Below are 17,756 nucleotides of genomic sequence, written 5' to 3'. Positions count from 1 at the left end.
TGGCATGACCCGAGTGGTATCAACCACACTGGGTAAGAATCCAATGCAACCTCTTTGCAATAGATCCCTGGCCTTCAACACATAAATCATAGGAATGCGAGGTCCATGCACAGCACCAACAAACACAAAAGGATCCTCACCTTCAGGCTCGAAGGTGACCATCTTCCTTCTGCAATCAATGGTTGCCCCATACTTTGCCAACCAGCCCATACCCAATATCATATCAAAGTCAGTCATAACCAACTCTATCAAGTCCATTGATAACTCTCTGCCTTCCACTGTCACTGGTAAAGATCTGACCCATCTCCTGGATACCACTAACTCTCCAATGGGTAACAAAGTTCCAAACCCCACAGCATAAAAATCACTAGGCCTACACAGTCTATCAATAATGCTACTAGCAACATAAGAATGTGTAGCACCAGAATCAATCAAAACATTATAAGGGGTTCCAGCACTAAGAAGCTAACCTGTAACAACTGAGGGAGAAGCCTCAGCTTCTGCTTGAGTCAACGCGAAAACTCGAGCTGGGGTCGAGTTGTCCGCCTTCCAGGGTTCTACTTTTCTTACCTGAGGGCAATCTTTCTTAAAATGACCTACTTCTCCACACAAATAGCAGGCCTTTACCCTACACTCTCCCAAATGATGCCTCTTGCATCTAGGGCATTCAGGACGAGGCTTTCAGGCTTCACCACCCCCTGGACGACCCATTTTAATACCACGGGGCCGCCTGTCAGGACTTGGAACTGGGAAGGTGTCAGGAACCTTCCTCTTCTGATCACTGGGGCCTACACCCCTACCAGAACCCATAAATAGAGGACCTGTCCTCCTGAAATCCTTTATGGCTGCACTGTCACGCCAGATCTTGTTCTCTACACTCTCAGTTGTGAGTACCTTCTCAACCACCTATGCATAGGTAGTAACCCCTGCCACAGATGTAATACGAACATCACGGGCTAATCTATGTTGTAGCCCCTGAAGAAATCTCTCTCCTGGTCCCATCAGTGGGCACCAGCTCCATGGCAAATTTCGCCAACCGATCAAATTTCAAGGCATATTCAGTGACTGATAAACTTCCCTGAAGTAGCCTGATGAATTCCTCAGCTTTAGCTACCCTGATAGCATCATTGTAGTACTTTTCATTAAACAAGGTCTGAAATTCCTCCCAACTTAGGGCATTAACATTCTTGGTCTGGGTAATCACCTCCCACCAAATCCGGGCATCCTTCCGAAACATATAGGTGGCACCTGCCACCCTCTCATTACCAGTTACCCTCATAAAGTCAAGGATAGTGGTAATCATACTCATCCATTGCTCTGCCTTGGCAGGATCTGCACCGCCCTCGAACATTAGAGGTTGCTGCTTCCTGAACCTTTCATAAAGAGGTTTCCATTTGTTTCCTACCTCAGGTAGCTGCTCTGCTGCTGGCACCGACACAAGAGGTGCCTCTGATACACTAGCCGTGAGAGGCGCTTGCTACTGTCTCAGGAGACGAAGCTCCTCTCCCTGTTTCAACATTGTTGCATGCAAGTCATTAAACAACTGCTGCCAGTTTGCAGGAGCTGGCTGTGGAATCTGGAATTGGTCATTCTTTTGACCCTGGTTGTTATTATTATTCTGGCCCTGATCACTTTAGCCAGTTGAAGTATCTGTCTGCCCTGGATTCATTCTTATTTGATACCTTGCTGAAACATTGATCAATACTGCCAGTCAGGTAGTAATAACTAAACCTCTTGCTGCCTCACGGTCCAAGAACAAGCAGACAATTATCATATTCCACAATCATTCAGTTATACAGGTAGATACATGTTTATAGCATTTAACACTCAGCATGTATCACATAATAATTCATAACCAACAATACTAATGAGTATGTTCCAGCAATTTCAGTACTAATTAGCACACAGTTACTGAGAATATCATATTTCTGGGCACAGGTTTAACATGGTGTCTCATGCATACACGTAAAGCATATATACTATATTTAAGCAGTTATACATATAACTACATAAATAATTACCAAACCATGAGTCGAGCTTGACTTCAGTGATGTGTGTACATGCCCAACCATTCTACAGGAACCTTAACCTTGGCATGCTCTGATACCAAGTTGTAATGCCCTGGTTACCCCATAACCGTTACGATGAACGGTGAACCAGAAATTTGACCCACTACCCGAGTCCTTTGGTTAAAAACGTGTTCTAAGTGTTATTAACAGGCTAAGGTGAAAAATCAATAAAAAGGAAAGGATATGTTTTATTTAATACATAAACCCAAGGCTCAATCGAGCCAAAAACTCAACAATTCACAAAAGCCAATCCAAAGCTTAGAAACTCTAAAAACTCAAAGCTTTAAACTTAGATTACCTTCGATTGGGTTGTTTCTCGTCAAATCCTTTGGTCAAGAAGCTTCTAATATTTCCTAGGATCGCTATGCCTTGATCCTCGCTTGATTCCAACTCCTAGAACTCAAGATATCTTCAAAAACGCTTCGAACGGTGAAAATGAGCTAACGGGAAAGAACGAGAGATTTTCTAACGTAAGTTCTGTCTGACAAGCTACTTTGAGCTGAAGTAACCTCAAATAAAACCTAGTGCTTGGGGTCCCAAAAACCTCCTCGGGGACATTATAGTCAAAACTTCCAAAATTTCACCCTGATCTCAATAACTCCCAATTTATCATCAAATAAACATTCTTACTACCCAATAATTGACCCCGTTATGGAAAAACTGCTAATCCACTAAATAGGACCGTCTCATGTCGAATAACTCGAATATATCTCCATAATAATGGAATCTCATTCACAAATCACATCATGCACCCAAATACAAAAATTTACCCTTAATGGGCTAAATTGTCAAAACATGATAATATTCAAATGTGGACTCACATGCATGCATTTAACATCATATTATAATATAATTCACATAAACATGCATATATTCATTTAATGGCATAGTTAAATAGTTATGGCCCTCCCGGCCTACTAAACCGCCACTAAACCACATCGGAGAATTCGAGGCATTACAAAATCAGCGCCCTCGCAAATATTAAACAGCTCCCTGCAGAGACACTGAGGGCCTACATCCAACGTTTCACTGAAGAGGCCTCCAAGACTAAGGTGGACGATGGGCAGCGCCTAGTGGCATTGCAGTCCGAGATTCGGGCCGGGTCCCCTCTCTGGGATGACATGCTGCGTGGCAAGGCGGCTACCTTAGAAGAATTCATAAGGAGGGCCCAAGGATTTATCAATTGGGAGGAGGCTCAGATCCAGGCTTTCAGATGGCCTCTGGTGCCTCAGCCCAGTGCCCAGGCGTTCCCGGGGTATGGGGTGCAGTTCCCAGCGCAGCCCTACAACACTCCCCCGATTGCCCCAGGTTTGGCTGTTACACTCGGGGTTACCTGCACCACGCCTACTGTGTACGGTCCCGCCTCTTCAGGATATGCCCCAGCCCAGTCCGGGTTTGGAGCCACACCGGTCGAGTACAGCGCCGCCCCCGTCGGGGCCCAGCAATCCCAGGCGGTGGGAACGGAGGCAAGTGTAAACCCCTCCCTGGGGAAGAGATCCGACAAAGGCCAAAATCGGTCCGAGCCGACTAAGAAAGGAAAAAGGGGCTATGACCCCCAATATTCAGAGTACACCAATCTGGTGGAGACCAGGGAGAACATCTTCCTGGCCACGGAAAAGGCGGTTCACTACTGGAAGCCTAGCCCCATGTTCAAAGGGGGGAGAAACCCGAGGGATACCAACAAATAGTGTGTTTACCATAAGGACATGGGCCACACGATCGAAGAGTGCCAGCAGCTCAGGGATGAGATCGAGAATCTGATCAAGTTGGGGCATCTCCACCAGTGGGTCAGGATGCCCGTGGGAGTCCTGGGCCTGTCAGCAGGTCACGGACAACCTGCGGTCCCGGGTGCGCCCAATGCATATCCGCCTCAGGGAGGGTATGCACAGGGTCCGGCGGTGCAAAACCCTCAGGGGTTCCTTGTCGCGCAAACACCCGGCCCTGGAATGCCTTATTCATCTGGGACGGCACCCCCTTGCGTGGACAGACATGTGGCCACCATCTCGGGCGGACCTCACCTGGGAGGGTCTTCTAGGAATGATCAGAAATGCTACCTAAGCGAGCTCGACCCCGATCATGAGGTGTGCGCTCTGGTCCAGGCCCCGGCTCAGCACCCAAAACTGATGAACCTCCTTATCACCTTCACGGAGGACGATGCCCGCAACTACCATTTCTCGCACCATGACTCGCTGGTCATAGACGCACAGATCGCCAACAAGCTGGTGTCCCGGGTGCTAGTGGATGACGGGAGCTCCGTCAACATCTTGTTCAAGCCCGCCTTCATTGCGATTGGCTTGACCGAAGCGGATCTGGCATCATGCCTAACCCAGATCTACGACTTCAACGGAGACGCGTTACTCCCCATGGGAAAGATCCAGTTGCCCGTAACATTGGGGAGTGAGTTACATCACTCGTTCAAGTTCTGCACCTTTGTAGTGGTGGATTACCCCATTGCTTACAATGTCATTTTTGGCTGCCCCGCACTAGTCGAGTTCAGGGAAATCACCTACATCCGTCATCTTTGCATGAAGTTCCCTTGTGACAACGGGGGGGTGGGGACAGTCTGGGGAGATCAGAAGAGCGCCTGGAAGTGCTACCACGTGTCCGCCTGACCAATATACATGGTCCGGGATGAACCCTTCGAGGAAGTCACCGACCCGGTTCCTCTTCCCCCTGCTGAGAGAGTGATCTGGGAAGAACATGAGCTGGAACCGAGGATAGGGGACGATCGCGTCTTGGAGCCCATGGACGAGATTGAGGTGGTGTGCATTAGTGACACCGATCCAGCCAGGGTAATCCAAGTCGGGAAAAATCTGTCGGCAGAGGTCCGGGCCGCCATAATCGCCCAAGTTAAGGAGAACCATGATATTCTGGCCTGGTCTCACTCAGATATGACTGGAATCGATCGCAACATCATCTGCCACGTGTTGAACATCGACCCGAATGCGACCTCGGTCCGTAAAAAATGAAGGCCATTGGGAACAGAGAGGGCCGAGGCCCTCAAGCTGGAGGTAGAGAAGCTGTCATCAATCAACTTCATACGCGAGGCTGTATACCCCGTGTGGCTGGCCAACCCCATTCTGGTGCTGAAACCGAACGGGACGTGGAGGACGTGCATCGATTTCACGGATCTCAACAAGGCTTGTCCGAAGGATTGCTTCTCGCTTCCCCGGATTGACCAAATGGTGGATACGACATCCAGGTACGAGATCTTAAGCTTCATGGACGCCTACTCCAGCTACAATCAGATTTCCATGCATGTCGCAGATCAGGAACACACCAGTTTCCAAACCGACAAAGGAATGTACTGCTACATCGTCATGCCCTTCGGGCTGAAGAACGCCGGGGCAACCTATCAGAGGCTCGTCAATCGAATGTTCCGGGGCCAGCTGGGGCGAAACATGGAAGTCTACATCGAAAATATGCTGGTCAAGTCCAAGACATCTGGGAAGCATTCAGACGACCTGGCCGAAGCTTTCGCAGTCATACAGAAGTATGGGATGAAGCTTAATCCCAAGAAATGTACTTTCGGCGTGGCCTCCGGGAAGTTCCTGGGTTTCATAGTGAGCTTCCGGGGAATAGAAGCCAATCCGGATAAGATCAAGGCACTGATTGATATGCCCTCTCCCCAGAAGCATAAGGACGTGCAAAGTCTGACCGGGTGGATAGCTGTCCTAAGCCGTTTCATCTCCAAAGCCACGGACAAGTGCATCCCGTTCTTCAACGTCCTTCGAGGAAGCCAACGTTTTGAGTGGTCAGTCGAATGCGAAGAAGCTTTTCAAAAGCTGAAAGAGCACCTGGCCCGAGCGCCGATCCTGGCAAAACCGGTGGATGGGGAGCATCTGTACCTCTATCTGGCAGTGATCGAGGACGCGATCAGCACCGCATTGGTACGGGAGGAGGAAAAGACCCAGCTCCTGATATACTACGTGAGTAAACGATTATTGGGCACTGAGTCTTGATATCCGCTACTTGAAAAACTGACTTTTTGCCTGCTGATGGCATCCCGAAAACGCCGGCATTACTTCCAGGCCCACGCCATAAAAGTCCTGACCAACCACCACTTGCGGCAAGTGTTGCAGAAGCCCGAGTCGTCGTGAAGACTCCTAAAGTGGGCCATGGAGCTAAGTCTGTTCGATATAGCCTACATTCCTAGGGTCTCCATCAAGGGGCAAGCCCTAGCCGACTTCATCGTGGAGTGTTCCGGGATCACCCAAGGGGACGATCCTGCGGCCCCTGTGGCGCCCGTATGGAAGGTGCTCGTGGACGGGGCCTCGAATAAGAATGGGTTCGGGGCTGGGATCATCTTGGTATCACCCCAAGGACACCAGTTGCAAAACGCCCTGCGTTTCCAGTTCAAGGCATCGAACAACGAAGTTGAGTACGAAGCCATGCTGGCCGGGTTGCGCCTGGCTCGAGAGGTAAGAGCCACGATCCTGGAGATCTACAGCAATTCCCAGCTGGTCGTTAGGTAAGTCTCGGGGGAATATCAAACCAAAGGAGAGAAAATGGCGGCTTATGTGACTTAGGCGAGAGAGATGCTGCAGGCGTTCAAAAAGAACTCCATCCGCCAGATCCCCAGAGAGCAAAATGTGTTCGTGGACACACTAGCAAAGCTGGCCACCGACGCCAAAGCAGAGCTGGCCGGACTGGTCTCCGTTAACCATCTCCCCATCCCAAGCATCCGAGCCTCCACAATCAACACCATTGACCACTCCACGTCTTGGATGGGACCTCTTATCCGCTATCTGACAACCGGTGAGGTGCCAGCAGACAGGGCCGTGGCCAGGAAGCTTCAGTACCAGGTCCATAGATATGTCATGATGGACGGAAAGCTCTATCACCGGGGGTTGTCCATGCCTTACCTCAGGTGCGTGTCCGGGACAGAGCTAAGCGCCATCATGCACGAAGTGCACAAAGGCTTCTGTGGAGATCATACAGTCGAACCCAGTCTATCCAAAAAGATCCTGCGCCAAGGATATTTCTGGCCGACCATGAAGATAGACTGTATTGACTACGTCCACAAGTGCGAGCAGTGCCAAAGATACGCGATGGTCCCGCGGGCCCCATCGATAGAGATAACCTTAATGACTAGCCCTTGGCCTTTGGTGGTGATCGATCTGGTAGGATCGCTCCCAACTGGGAAAGGAGGAGTAAAGTACGCCATCGTGGCCATCGACTACTATACCAAGTGGGTTGAGGCAGAGCCCATGAAAACAATCACTTTGAAGAAGGCCCTGGATTTCATCATCAACAATATAGTGTGTTGATACGGCCTCCCTTACAAAATTGTATTCGATAATGGGAAGCAGTTCGACAGCGTCCATTTCATAGATTTTTGTGAAAGACATGGTATCGTCAAAAGCTTCTTCGCGGTTGCCAGGCCCCAAGAAAATGGGCAGGCAGAAGCCGTCAACAAAATCTTGAAAGGGACGTTAAAGAAAAAACTCCAAGCCTGGAAGAGCAAATGGCCCGAAGAGCTGCCCCGTGTGTTATGGGCTTACCAGACCATCGAGAGGACATCCACCGGGCACACTCCTTACTCCATGGTCTATGGATGCGAAGCCATCATCCCCATCAAAACGAACTTCCCGTCTCATCGAAAAGACACGTATGATCCCGCCCAGAACCACACTTTACTCCAGGAATCACTAGATCTCATCGAGGAGATCCGGGAGGAGTCACAAGTGTAGCTGAAGATGTACCAGGGAAAGATCGCTCGGCATTTCAACTCAAAAGTAAAATGCCGAAGGTTCGAAACCGGCGACCTAGTCCTGCGAAGAGTCTTCCCTGCTACCCAAGATCCGGGAGTAGGGGTTCTGGGCCCGAATTGGGAAAGGCCGTACGAGATCCAACATGAAGTGTGCCTCAGGACATACTGTTTAAAGCGGCTCGATGGCACGGAAGTCCCAAGAGCCTGGAACGCGGAACATCTCCGTAAATACTATCAGTAGTCAGGAGAGCGTATTCTGTTTTTGTTTTTTCATTGTAAATAATGGACGCCTCAGGGCGATCCCTTGAATAAAAATGGCGTGTGCAAAACGCCATAAAGAAATGTTATCAGACAATGAAAATTTTACTCAAGTGACCCAGACCAGTCCCCGCTCACTTGGGGGGGGTATCCCCGGTATGAGCAAATACCAGGCGGGACCAAGCCTCAGGATGGTCCTACCCCGGAGGAACGATGTCCGGGGGTATAAATTAAAAGAGGACCAAGCCTCAGGCTGGTTCCACCCCAGACGAACGATGTCCGGGGGTATAAATTAAAAGAGGACTAAGCCTCAGGCTGGTCCCACCCCGGACGAACGATGTCCGGGGGTATAAATTAAAAGAGGACCAAGCCTCAGGCTGGTCCCATCCCAGACGAACGATGTCCGGGGGTATAAATTAAAAGAGGACCAAGCCTCAGGTTGGTCCCACCCCGGGCGAACAATGTCCGGGGGTATAAATTAAAAGAGGACTAAGCCTCAGGCTGGTCCCACCCCGGACGAACGATGTTCGGGGGTATAAATTAAAAGAGGACCAAGCCTCAGGCTGGTCCCACCCTGGATGAACGATGTTCGGGGGTATAAATTAAAAGAGGACCAAGCCTCAGGCTGGTCCCACCCCGGATGAACGATGTTCGGGGGTATAAATTAAAAGAGGACCAAGCCTCAGGCTGGTCCCACCCTGGATGAACGATGTTCAGGGGTAAAAATTAAAAGAGGACCTAGCCTCAGGCTGGTCCCACCCCGAATGAACGATGTCCGGGGGTATAAATTACCGTGCATGACTGGTTCTGAGGGTTTGGTCCTGGTTCCAACGGCCTGGACTAGACTATTCTTGACTTTAGCTTGTCAAATTGTTTCAATCCTGTCATCCAGAGCCCAACGGCCTACCTGTCCAACCTTCAACTTTGAAACCCTGATGACCTGGGCCAACGAGGTTCGAATAGTTTACTGTGAAACCTAGTTCCCTCATTCTACCAGTCGCGGGCCACGGCTTTGCCCTGGGGCATACCGAATGATTTGATCTCCCGAACATCGTTTGTCGGGGGCAGGACCAGCCTAAGGCTTGGTCCTCTTTTAATTTATACCCCCAGACATCGTTCGTTCGGGGTGGGACCAGCCTGACGCTTGGTCCTCTTTTAATTTATACCCCCGGACATCGTTCGTCCAGGGTGGGACCAGCCTGAGGCTTGTTCCTCTTTTAATTTATACCCCCGGACATTGCTCGTCCGGGGTGGGACCAGCCTGAGGCTTGGTCCTCTTTTAATTTATACCACCAGACATTGCTCGTCCGGGGTGGGACCAGCCTGAGGCTTAGTCCTCTTTTAATTTATACACCCGGACATCGCTCGTCCGAGGTGGGACCAGCCTAAGGCTTGGTCCTCTTTTAATTTATACCACCGGACATCGTTCGTCCGAGGTGGGACCAGCCCGAGGCTTGGTCCTCTTTTAATTTATACCACCAGACATCGTTTGTTCGGGGTGGGACCAGCCTGAGGCTTGGTCCTCTTTTAATTTATACCCCTGGACATCGCTCGTCTAGGGTGGGACCAGCCTGAGGCTTGGTCCTCTTTTAATTTATACCCCCGGACATCATTCTTCTGGGGTGGGACCAGCCTGAGGCTTGGTCCTCTTTTAATTTATACCCCCAGACATCGTTCGTCCGGGGTGGGACCAGCCTGAGGCATTGTCCTATTTTAATTTATACCCCCGGATAAGGCAATAAAAATTGTCTTGGACGCGTATGCATCCGTAAAAGTTATTACAAAAAAAAAATAAAAGAGAAGGGCGAGGTAAAAATCCGGGTCTAGGCGTCGTCCTCTAGAAGCTCCGCATCCTCCTTCTCCTTGGCCTCGAATTCAGCTCTCATTGAGTCTGGGTCAGGAAAGATCAGGAGGTTCATGCTCTTGTCTTTGCGCCATGCCATGTAGATGGCCTCCTCAAAGGTGACGCGCAGCATGGCGTCCGCCTGCTCCTTTCTGCGGCGGGTCTCGTCATGCGCCGCCTTCTCCTCGCAAAGAGAGGCGTCCAGCTCATGGACCCGGGCCTCCAAGCTTTGGACCTTCTCCCTGTCCTGGATGGACTGAGTCGCAGCCGCCTCCTATGCAGCCCTTGCTTTGAGAAGCTCCGCCTCCAGAAGGGCTACCTTCTCATTAGCCTCGGTTTCCTTCCGGGACATGGCCTCTTCAAGCCCAGCCTTGACTCGGTCAAACTCTGCGTGGTCTATGTTGGCCTGAGCAACCGCCTTGACCAAGGACTCCCGAGACTGTGCCGTCTCCCTGGCCAGGGCCTCCTTGTCGGCCTCCCTTTGGTTCACAGCCGCCTCCAGCTCCAGCTGGAGCGTCTCCATCTTCATGGCTGCCTCGGCCACCAGGTCGGCATTCCGATGGGATAGCAGAGCGTCCTGGAACAAAACAAAGTTAGAAGAATCCTAACTAAACAAAAAAAAAGAGGGAAGAAAAAGACATGAAGTAAACTTACTGCGGTGGCCTGATGGCGGAGAGCCTGGGAGATAAACGTGTCCGGGTTGGCAATGGTGGCATACCGTTTGAGTTGTAGGTTGGACATGGTGTTCCCCATCTGGTCCAGCAAGTCTGCCGCGAAAGGGGCCTTGTCCTGCCCCAGCTTAGGGAGAAAGCCCATCTCAGCGGCTGGCCGATCCATGATCGGTTGGGGGACGCTGAAGGAAGCCGAGTGCTCAGCGAACTCGACCTGACGACGAATCGTCAAGGCCTTGTACATCTCATCCCTCCTTTCCCGGCCACTCTCCCAGGTCTGGGAAATGAGACGGCTTCCCCCTTCTCGGGTAGGGCCGGATATATGGGGAGGGTCGGTGTTGCCGGAATCTCATTCGCGGCGAGGCGGCTTCCCTCGTATGACTCTCCGGCTGAGCCAGCCCGCCTGGTCCGGGGCCTCTTGTTCCTAGTTTCGGCCTCCATCGCGCCCAAGTCCAAGGCCCTCTTCCTGGAACTCTGGCTTACCGCAGGTTCCGGCTCCAGATTGATCACTGGGGGTCGGGCAAGGCTGGGGATGGCGGTCGGGTCCACGGCCGTAACAGGGACCGCGGCAATTGCAACCTTGCCGGGTTGAGGATCCGCCCCTGGCGTGTCCTTGATACGGGAGGGGTCCGGGCCCGACGCCTTTGGTGTTTTCTTGGCAGCCTTTTTTGCCGCGACCCTGGTCGCCCTCGCGGCCCGGACTTCGAGAAGCTACCTCATCTTGTCCACGGGATCAGACATGGCGGAGTCTCCTGCAACAAATGCAAATGAAAAAGAGTAAATACGATTAGCAGGAAAATAGAAGTCAAAACTAAGAGTGGCCCAGAACGAACCCTTATCTAAGCCCCGTGCGTGACTCAACTCATCTAACGTGAAAAAGTAGACTCGATCCCCCATGTCGTCCAGGTTCAAGAAATTCCCGCACTGAAGGAACCCGAACAAAAACATGGGAACTTCCGAGCCTACGGGAACGGGAGACGAAGGTCTCATCTCCCCGTCAACCCCGAACATGGGGCCTTGAAGTACTAGCCTATCCCTAGCTAAGTCCCCAACTTGGGGAGCATAAGTTAAGATCAAAGATGAGTTACCTCGCCCTGATACGCTAGCCCCGGGGATACCCGTGTTCGGCAGGGCCTCCTCGAAGAGGGCTTCCAGCTCCTCAGAAGCGCCCGCCTCCGACTGGGCCAAGTCCCTCTTCCACTTGGCCGCGTCCGCTCGTGTCAGAGCCTCTACCTCCCTGATGTGCTCCAGGGCCAGATGCTCCCTTTTGGTGGGATTCTTCTCGCACTAAATTCCCCGAAGGCTCAGGACGTCGATAGTTTGGTGGGCTGCGAGCAGCTCGACCAGTCGGAGGTTGTCCGTATTGACGTAGCCTCCTACATCCAGGTCTTCTGCACTCAGCTCGGAGTAAAACCTCCTTTGGTCCAAGATGAATTGGGTGAGAGGAGTTTGGGCAAAAGGTCCTGCCACCTGAAGTAACACAGTGAGAAATAAAAAAGGAAAAGAAAAAGAAAGACCGGCCAAGTAAGGGTCGGGGAAACACTTACCCACTCGCTGGAAGTCCAATAGCAGTGTAGGGTTCTTCTCCACGAGGAACCCGAATGTCATGAACCAGTAATGTTGGACGTCCGAGGGATGCTTCCAGGTGCTTGTAGGAGCAGGGTAGCTACCCCGCAACTTCAGCCTGTAGAAACCGTCCAAGGTCTTGTCCTTGGCGTTGACCTGCAGTTCCATCTTGTAGAATTACAAGATTTTCGCGGGGGTCGGCTCCGCGATCTCCTTTGTGACGCAGAAGACACGCCATCCCGCAAGCAGTCGGTAGGCTTGGGGCAGAAGCTGGAAGGGTGCGATCCCCACGTATGTTAGGAACCGCACGAAGTAGTCGTAAAGCGGGAGTGTGGCTCCCGCACTGATGTGGCCAGTGCTCTAGGCCCCAAATCGGTTCACGGAAGTGTGCGCCCTCTCTTCTATCCTGGCCAGGCAGTTGTGGAAGAGTCTGGGAGTGGACTCTATGCACAGGCGTTTCTCTAGGACGTACACCATCACGTAGTTCTGGAACAGATTTGGTACCGTGTCCATCTCCCATCTGTTGCCTTTGGGGGTCCGGGACCCGAGGAGGGCGAAGGGGGCCCTGTTGACTTCCTCCTCCGAATGAAGGGTGACACCCGATGTCATGGATGATGATCTGGTAGCAAAGAAAAGAAACCAAGCAGTCAATACCAAAACCCAAGAAAGTCGTTAAGGTACGGGAGGCCTCCTACGGACTGCTTGGAGTCCCCTCCGGATCAGGTCCGGGTTCACCAAAGAACCACGAGATCCAGATCGGGAACGAAAAATGGGCCACTAAATAGGCTCCACCGCCTGTCCGAGAAGCATCCAGACCCAGAGCAACCCGGACCAGGCGGCCTTCCTAGCACTATTCCTAAGCGTAAACAAGTTCTAGCAGCCTAAACATATGAACAAAAAGACAGCCTACGTTCATGTATTTATTAAGGCGAAGGACCGAAGGACTTACTGTGAATAGCTGTCCATGAAAGATGGTGGTTTTCCGACGATAAGGACGACATAATCTCGTTCTTGAATTGGTAAAGGTAGTTCAGCAACTCGTCGATAGGACAGGCCCAGGACGTGCGCTCAGGCAGAGGTGCAGACGCTGGAACTGTTGGAAAAAGGCGACGGCGCAGAGTAAGCAGGCGGTGAAAGATGTTGTCGGTGAGATCAGACATAAACAGATCCTCAGTTCTTAGAATGGCTCGAGAGTGTAAAAGTTTCAAATCAATGTCTGGGGAGTATTTATAGAGACCCAAATCCTGGTCTCTGATCCAGCGGATAGGAAATCCCCCATCGGACGGTCCAAGATCGTGCAGGGGCATTAATGAGCACTCGAGTTCTGGATCCTCTCCATTTCAATCCAACGTCCCAGGAGAGGGGAATTTCAAAGGTCGCAACATCCTACGATCCACCTCAACGCAGAAGCATTAATGAAGGACCCCCATGCGGATGGGACGCTTCGGAATCCGTGATGACGCACTAGCCTTGGCCTAGCGACCCTTGAGGTGGTTAGGTGACCTTTCGAGGTCAAGTGCCATCATTGCAGCAATCGCTTGGCGACATGTGTATCCCTCGTCACCAAATGGGACTTCAATAAACGGATCCGGACATTGGTAAATGGTCCGGGATCCGCGTGCGCCCAGCGCACACTGCCTCTTGCCACGGACCCACGATTCTAAGTAGGAACTGGGAAGGCAGCTGTGGAGTATCCGGGAGCAAGGCAAGCCTCCACCTCGCAGACCCAGGTGAAGGCTTAGGGGGTAAATGTTATCCCCATTTCCTGCCTTGGGCCCGGGACGGTGGTCCACGACCACTAACTGGGCAATTGGGGTCGAGCCCAGGCCAGGCCCGCTTGGCAGGGAATGACCGGCATCGACGACCCAAGTGTGGGTCCAGACCCGGACGGTGTCCAGGAAGGATGATCCAGGACGATCATCTGGGAGATGTACAACTGTTTGGGGTTATAATCGAAATGTATACAAATGGTCCCGTAGCCTGGTAAATGATCCGGGCCCTATGGAGACGATCCAGGCCTACGGTAAACGAAGAGGGAAAGAGGTAAACGAACCCGGGTCAAGTCCTCAGGGTTGGCAGGATAAAGCATCCGTGACCCTGATTCCGCCCCATGATGCGTGGGGGTTGTCCCCACTTTTCACCTGCGGAAAAGGCCACCTCGGGATTGCACGCCGTTGGTTCAGACCTGTGCTGCCACTACACTGACTGATTTTGTCCCCTGAATCTTCCTCGTAACTCGGAATGCCCAGACCAAAAGCCCCATTTTGTCAGGTGAAATATAGGCTTTGGGCTGCCCCAGTGGGCTTTGATCATTCATTGTATTTTATATTCTTATCCTTTGTATTGGGCTTCCGATAGAGAAGCAAGTGGTATTTATATCCTTGTTGGGCCCGGGTCAGCCCGACCCAAGCCCAGTGCTCCTATAAACCTATAAATACAGGTGACAGAGACTGGAGAAAGGACCTCTTTTTGGCTTGTATACAGTTACTCTGTTAAAACATAGAGAGAAACTCCATTGTTATAGAATTTCCAAGCTCTAATACAACTGTCTCGTGGACTAAGGCTCATTAACGCCCCAACCACGTAAAAATATTGTTTATATCTTCCAAATCTCTTATCCTTAATCTCGCTTATTTTTTATCAATACCGTTTATGAAAATCTCGGTAAACACATATATATATCACATTAACATCAATATAGTCATACAAGCATTATTAATCATATAATTATGCATTTAAATCATTCAAATCATTGAAATCACATTTAACTAAATTATGCCCTCCCGACATACTAATCAAGGCCCTTAAGCCTCATTAGCGAATTTGGGGTCGTTACATAAACATACCGTTATTATCCATTTTAGTCATATCATATAGCTGACCATAGGTCAATTCAATCTCAATTCTGAGTGGTTAGTATTCTAACTGATTGTATTATTTGAGTTCTTTGACTTGTTCGTTACTAGCTTACCCTACGGACTAGCCCATACTTACATCTTGGGAACACGGTAGTATAATTGAGTGGGAGTGTTAATCATAGATATCAACATTTGTAGCTTCTGATGAAGAAGTGAAATGATGGTTTCCTTTTAGTTTGGTTCAAGGTGCTAAATGATAGAGATCTCATTTCAGTAATTAATATTAGTTTACTGAAATATCATCTACAAGGAACTAAGTGTTTTAATGATAAAATACAATGAGGGGTAAAACGGTATTTTAGTCCCATCTCATTGTAGACCGTCTATAGAGGATTGAGTGACAATTATAGTTGTAACAATGGATAATTAATAGCGTATCTATATTTGTTAAAGAGTGTTATATGAATTCAAGAGTGCAATACTGAGTCTTTAGTGGAGTCACGAGGAATTAATAAGTTAGTAAATTTATTTGTTAGATTTATGATAACTTATTGGAGCTTGATTTCATAGGCCCATGGTCCCCACTATACCTTGGATAAGATCATCTAGATAGTCTCAATTAATTGATTTAATTATCAATTAGAATTATCAAAGTTGACCAGGTCAATTTTGGATAGTTTCACAGAGTTATACAATTTAGAGAAGAAAAGAGAAATTATGGCAGATTTATTAATTAAGATAAATTGGTATCTAAATTAATAAATAAGTTTAAATCAAGGTTCAAATTATAAATAATTAATTTAATAAAGGATTTAAATAATTATTTAATTAATTAAATCAATAAAAAATAATATAGGCCTTGATTTTAAGTCTGATGGGCTTATAATCAAATGAGAAATTTCACGGGCCTAAAGCTCATGATAATTTCGACCTAGGGCTGTTAATTGGCTATTATTTTATTTTTTTTATTTAAATAAATGACCTAATTGAGTATATAAAAGGAAGGCTAAGTGAGAGATGAAAACACAAGTCAGACAAGTTGAAACACAAGTTTCTGATAGGTTTTAGATTCTCTCTAAGCATAAGTCCTTTTCTAAGCCTTATTGTTCTTTTCTCTTCTTCTCTCTGTATCTATCTCATGTGTTGAGAATTGCCCACTCTAGTCTAGGTGATTCCAATGATACTTTGGAAGGCTGTGAAGAAAATGGAAGATCAGTTTAGTTTCTTGGTAATACTTCGCGATATTAGGATACAAGGGTTAGATAAACTGAAGGAAAGACTTATTCATTCCGTTGCGTATAATGTAAGTATTCTTATCATTATTTCTCTTTGAATTCAATTTTAGAAATATGTTATAGGTTATCTCATATTAATTTGTTTTGTATTAGATCTACATGAAAATAAATAAAGATCCTGTATAAGTTTCCCAACAACTCGCCTCAGAGCCTTTGGTAATCTTTATTTGCATGCATGAACATGTTAAAAATTGGATTATTTGACATGTTTGAATAATTTGATGGATTTTCATGTTTTTATGAAGCATATTGATTTTATGTGATTATTAGCAATTTTAGGTTATTTTGTTGTGTTTTCTATGCCATTAACTTTTATATATGCTTTATTTTGTGTAAAACATGTTAAAGATTAATTAGAAAATGGTTTTGTTTTGAAAAATTGCACAAGAATATTTTTCGAAATTTTTTGGCCTGGCTACCCATGCATGCGCGGACCAGCGTGAACACTGTGCGCACGTACACGCATCGCCTGTGCACCCGCGCATGCTCCTGCAGTGTCATCCAGCAGCCGCGCGCGCCCATGCACACTCCACCAGCCACTGCGCGCATCGCTTGCGCACCACTCAACTGTTCATTCGATTTTTAAAAAAAATAAAAATGTGAAAATTGATTATTTATAATCAAAGCCAAAAATATCAGATTCGTTTTATTATTTAAAATTGTTTTTCAAAATAAGATATTTTTGTTGGTTGAGATTCAAATAATTATATATTTTTACAAAGATTCAAATTCAAATTTAAATATAGTCTAACAACTTAATTTTAAATATTTTAATATATTAAAATAATAGAATTAAGATATCAGATATTTAAGATATTTTCTTTTAAATACTTGTTATTTTTATTAAATCTTTATTTGAAAATATATATATATGTTTATTCTATAGTTTTTAATATTTAAATTATTTAAAATTTGAAATTTTATAGTTAGATATTTTCATAGATATTTGAATTTTTCTAATTGTTTTGAGATATTTTAGGGTTGTTATAACTATTAATATATTTTTTTTAATAAAAAATGGTTAAAATATTAGCTTATTGTTGTAACAACACAATATAATTTTTGAAAAAATGTTAAGATATTGATTTTAAAATTGGTTAAATTTTGAAAAATATCATTTTTTTCAACCAATTAATAAAATATTTTTTTATAAATGTGATTTAAATTAACTTTGTTTAATTGTTGATAAATTCTATTAAAATTAAATTAATATTTTTTTTCAAATTAACCTAAGACCACGTTGATTGTTGATAAATTTCATTTAAATTGACTTATTTTTTTTTTGTAAAAATTTAATTAATTCGAATTTTTTTGATAAATTCTAGATAATTAATTGTGGTATTTTTGCAAATGAAATAAATTGTGGTATTTTTGCATAAATTCATAGAATTGCTCATATAGTAACATGATTAGGCTCATCCAATTATAACATGTATGTGTGCACTATATGTGGTATTTTTGCAATTGGGCTTAGATGCATATA

This window comes from Humulus lupulus, chromosome 1 (genome assembly GCF_963169125.1).
Source record: "Humulus lupulus chromosome 1, drHumLupu1.1, whole genome shotgun sequence".
Lineage (NCBI taxonomy): Eukaryota > Viridiplantae > Streptophyta > Magnoliopsida > Rosales > Cannabaceae > Humulus > Humulus lupulus.
Note: the sequence above shows the minus strand (reverse complement) of the source record.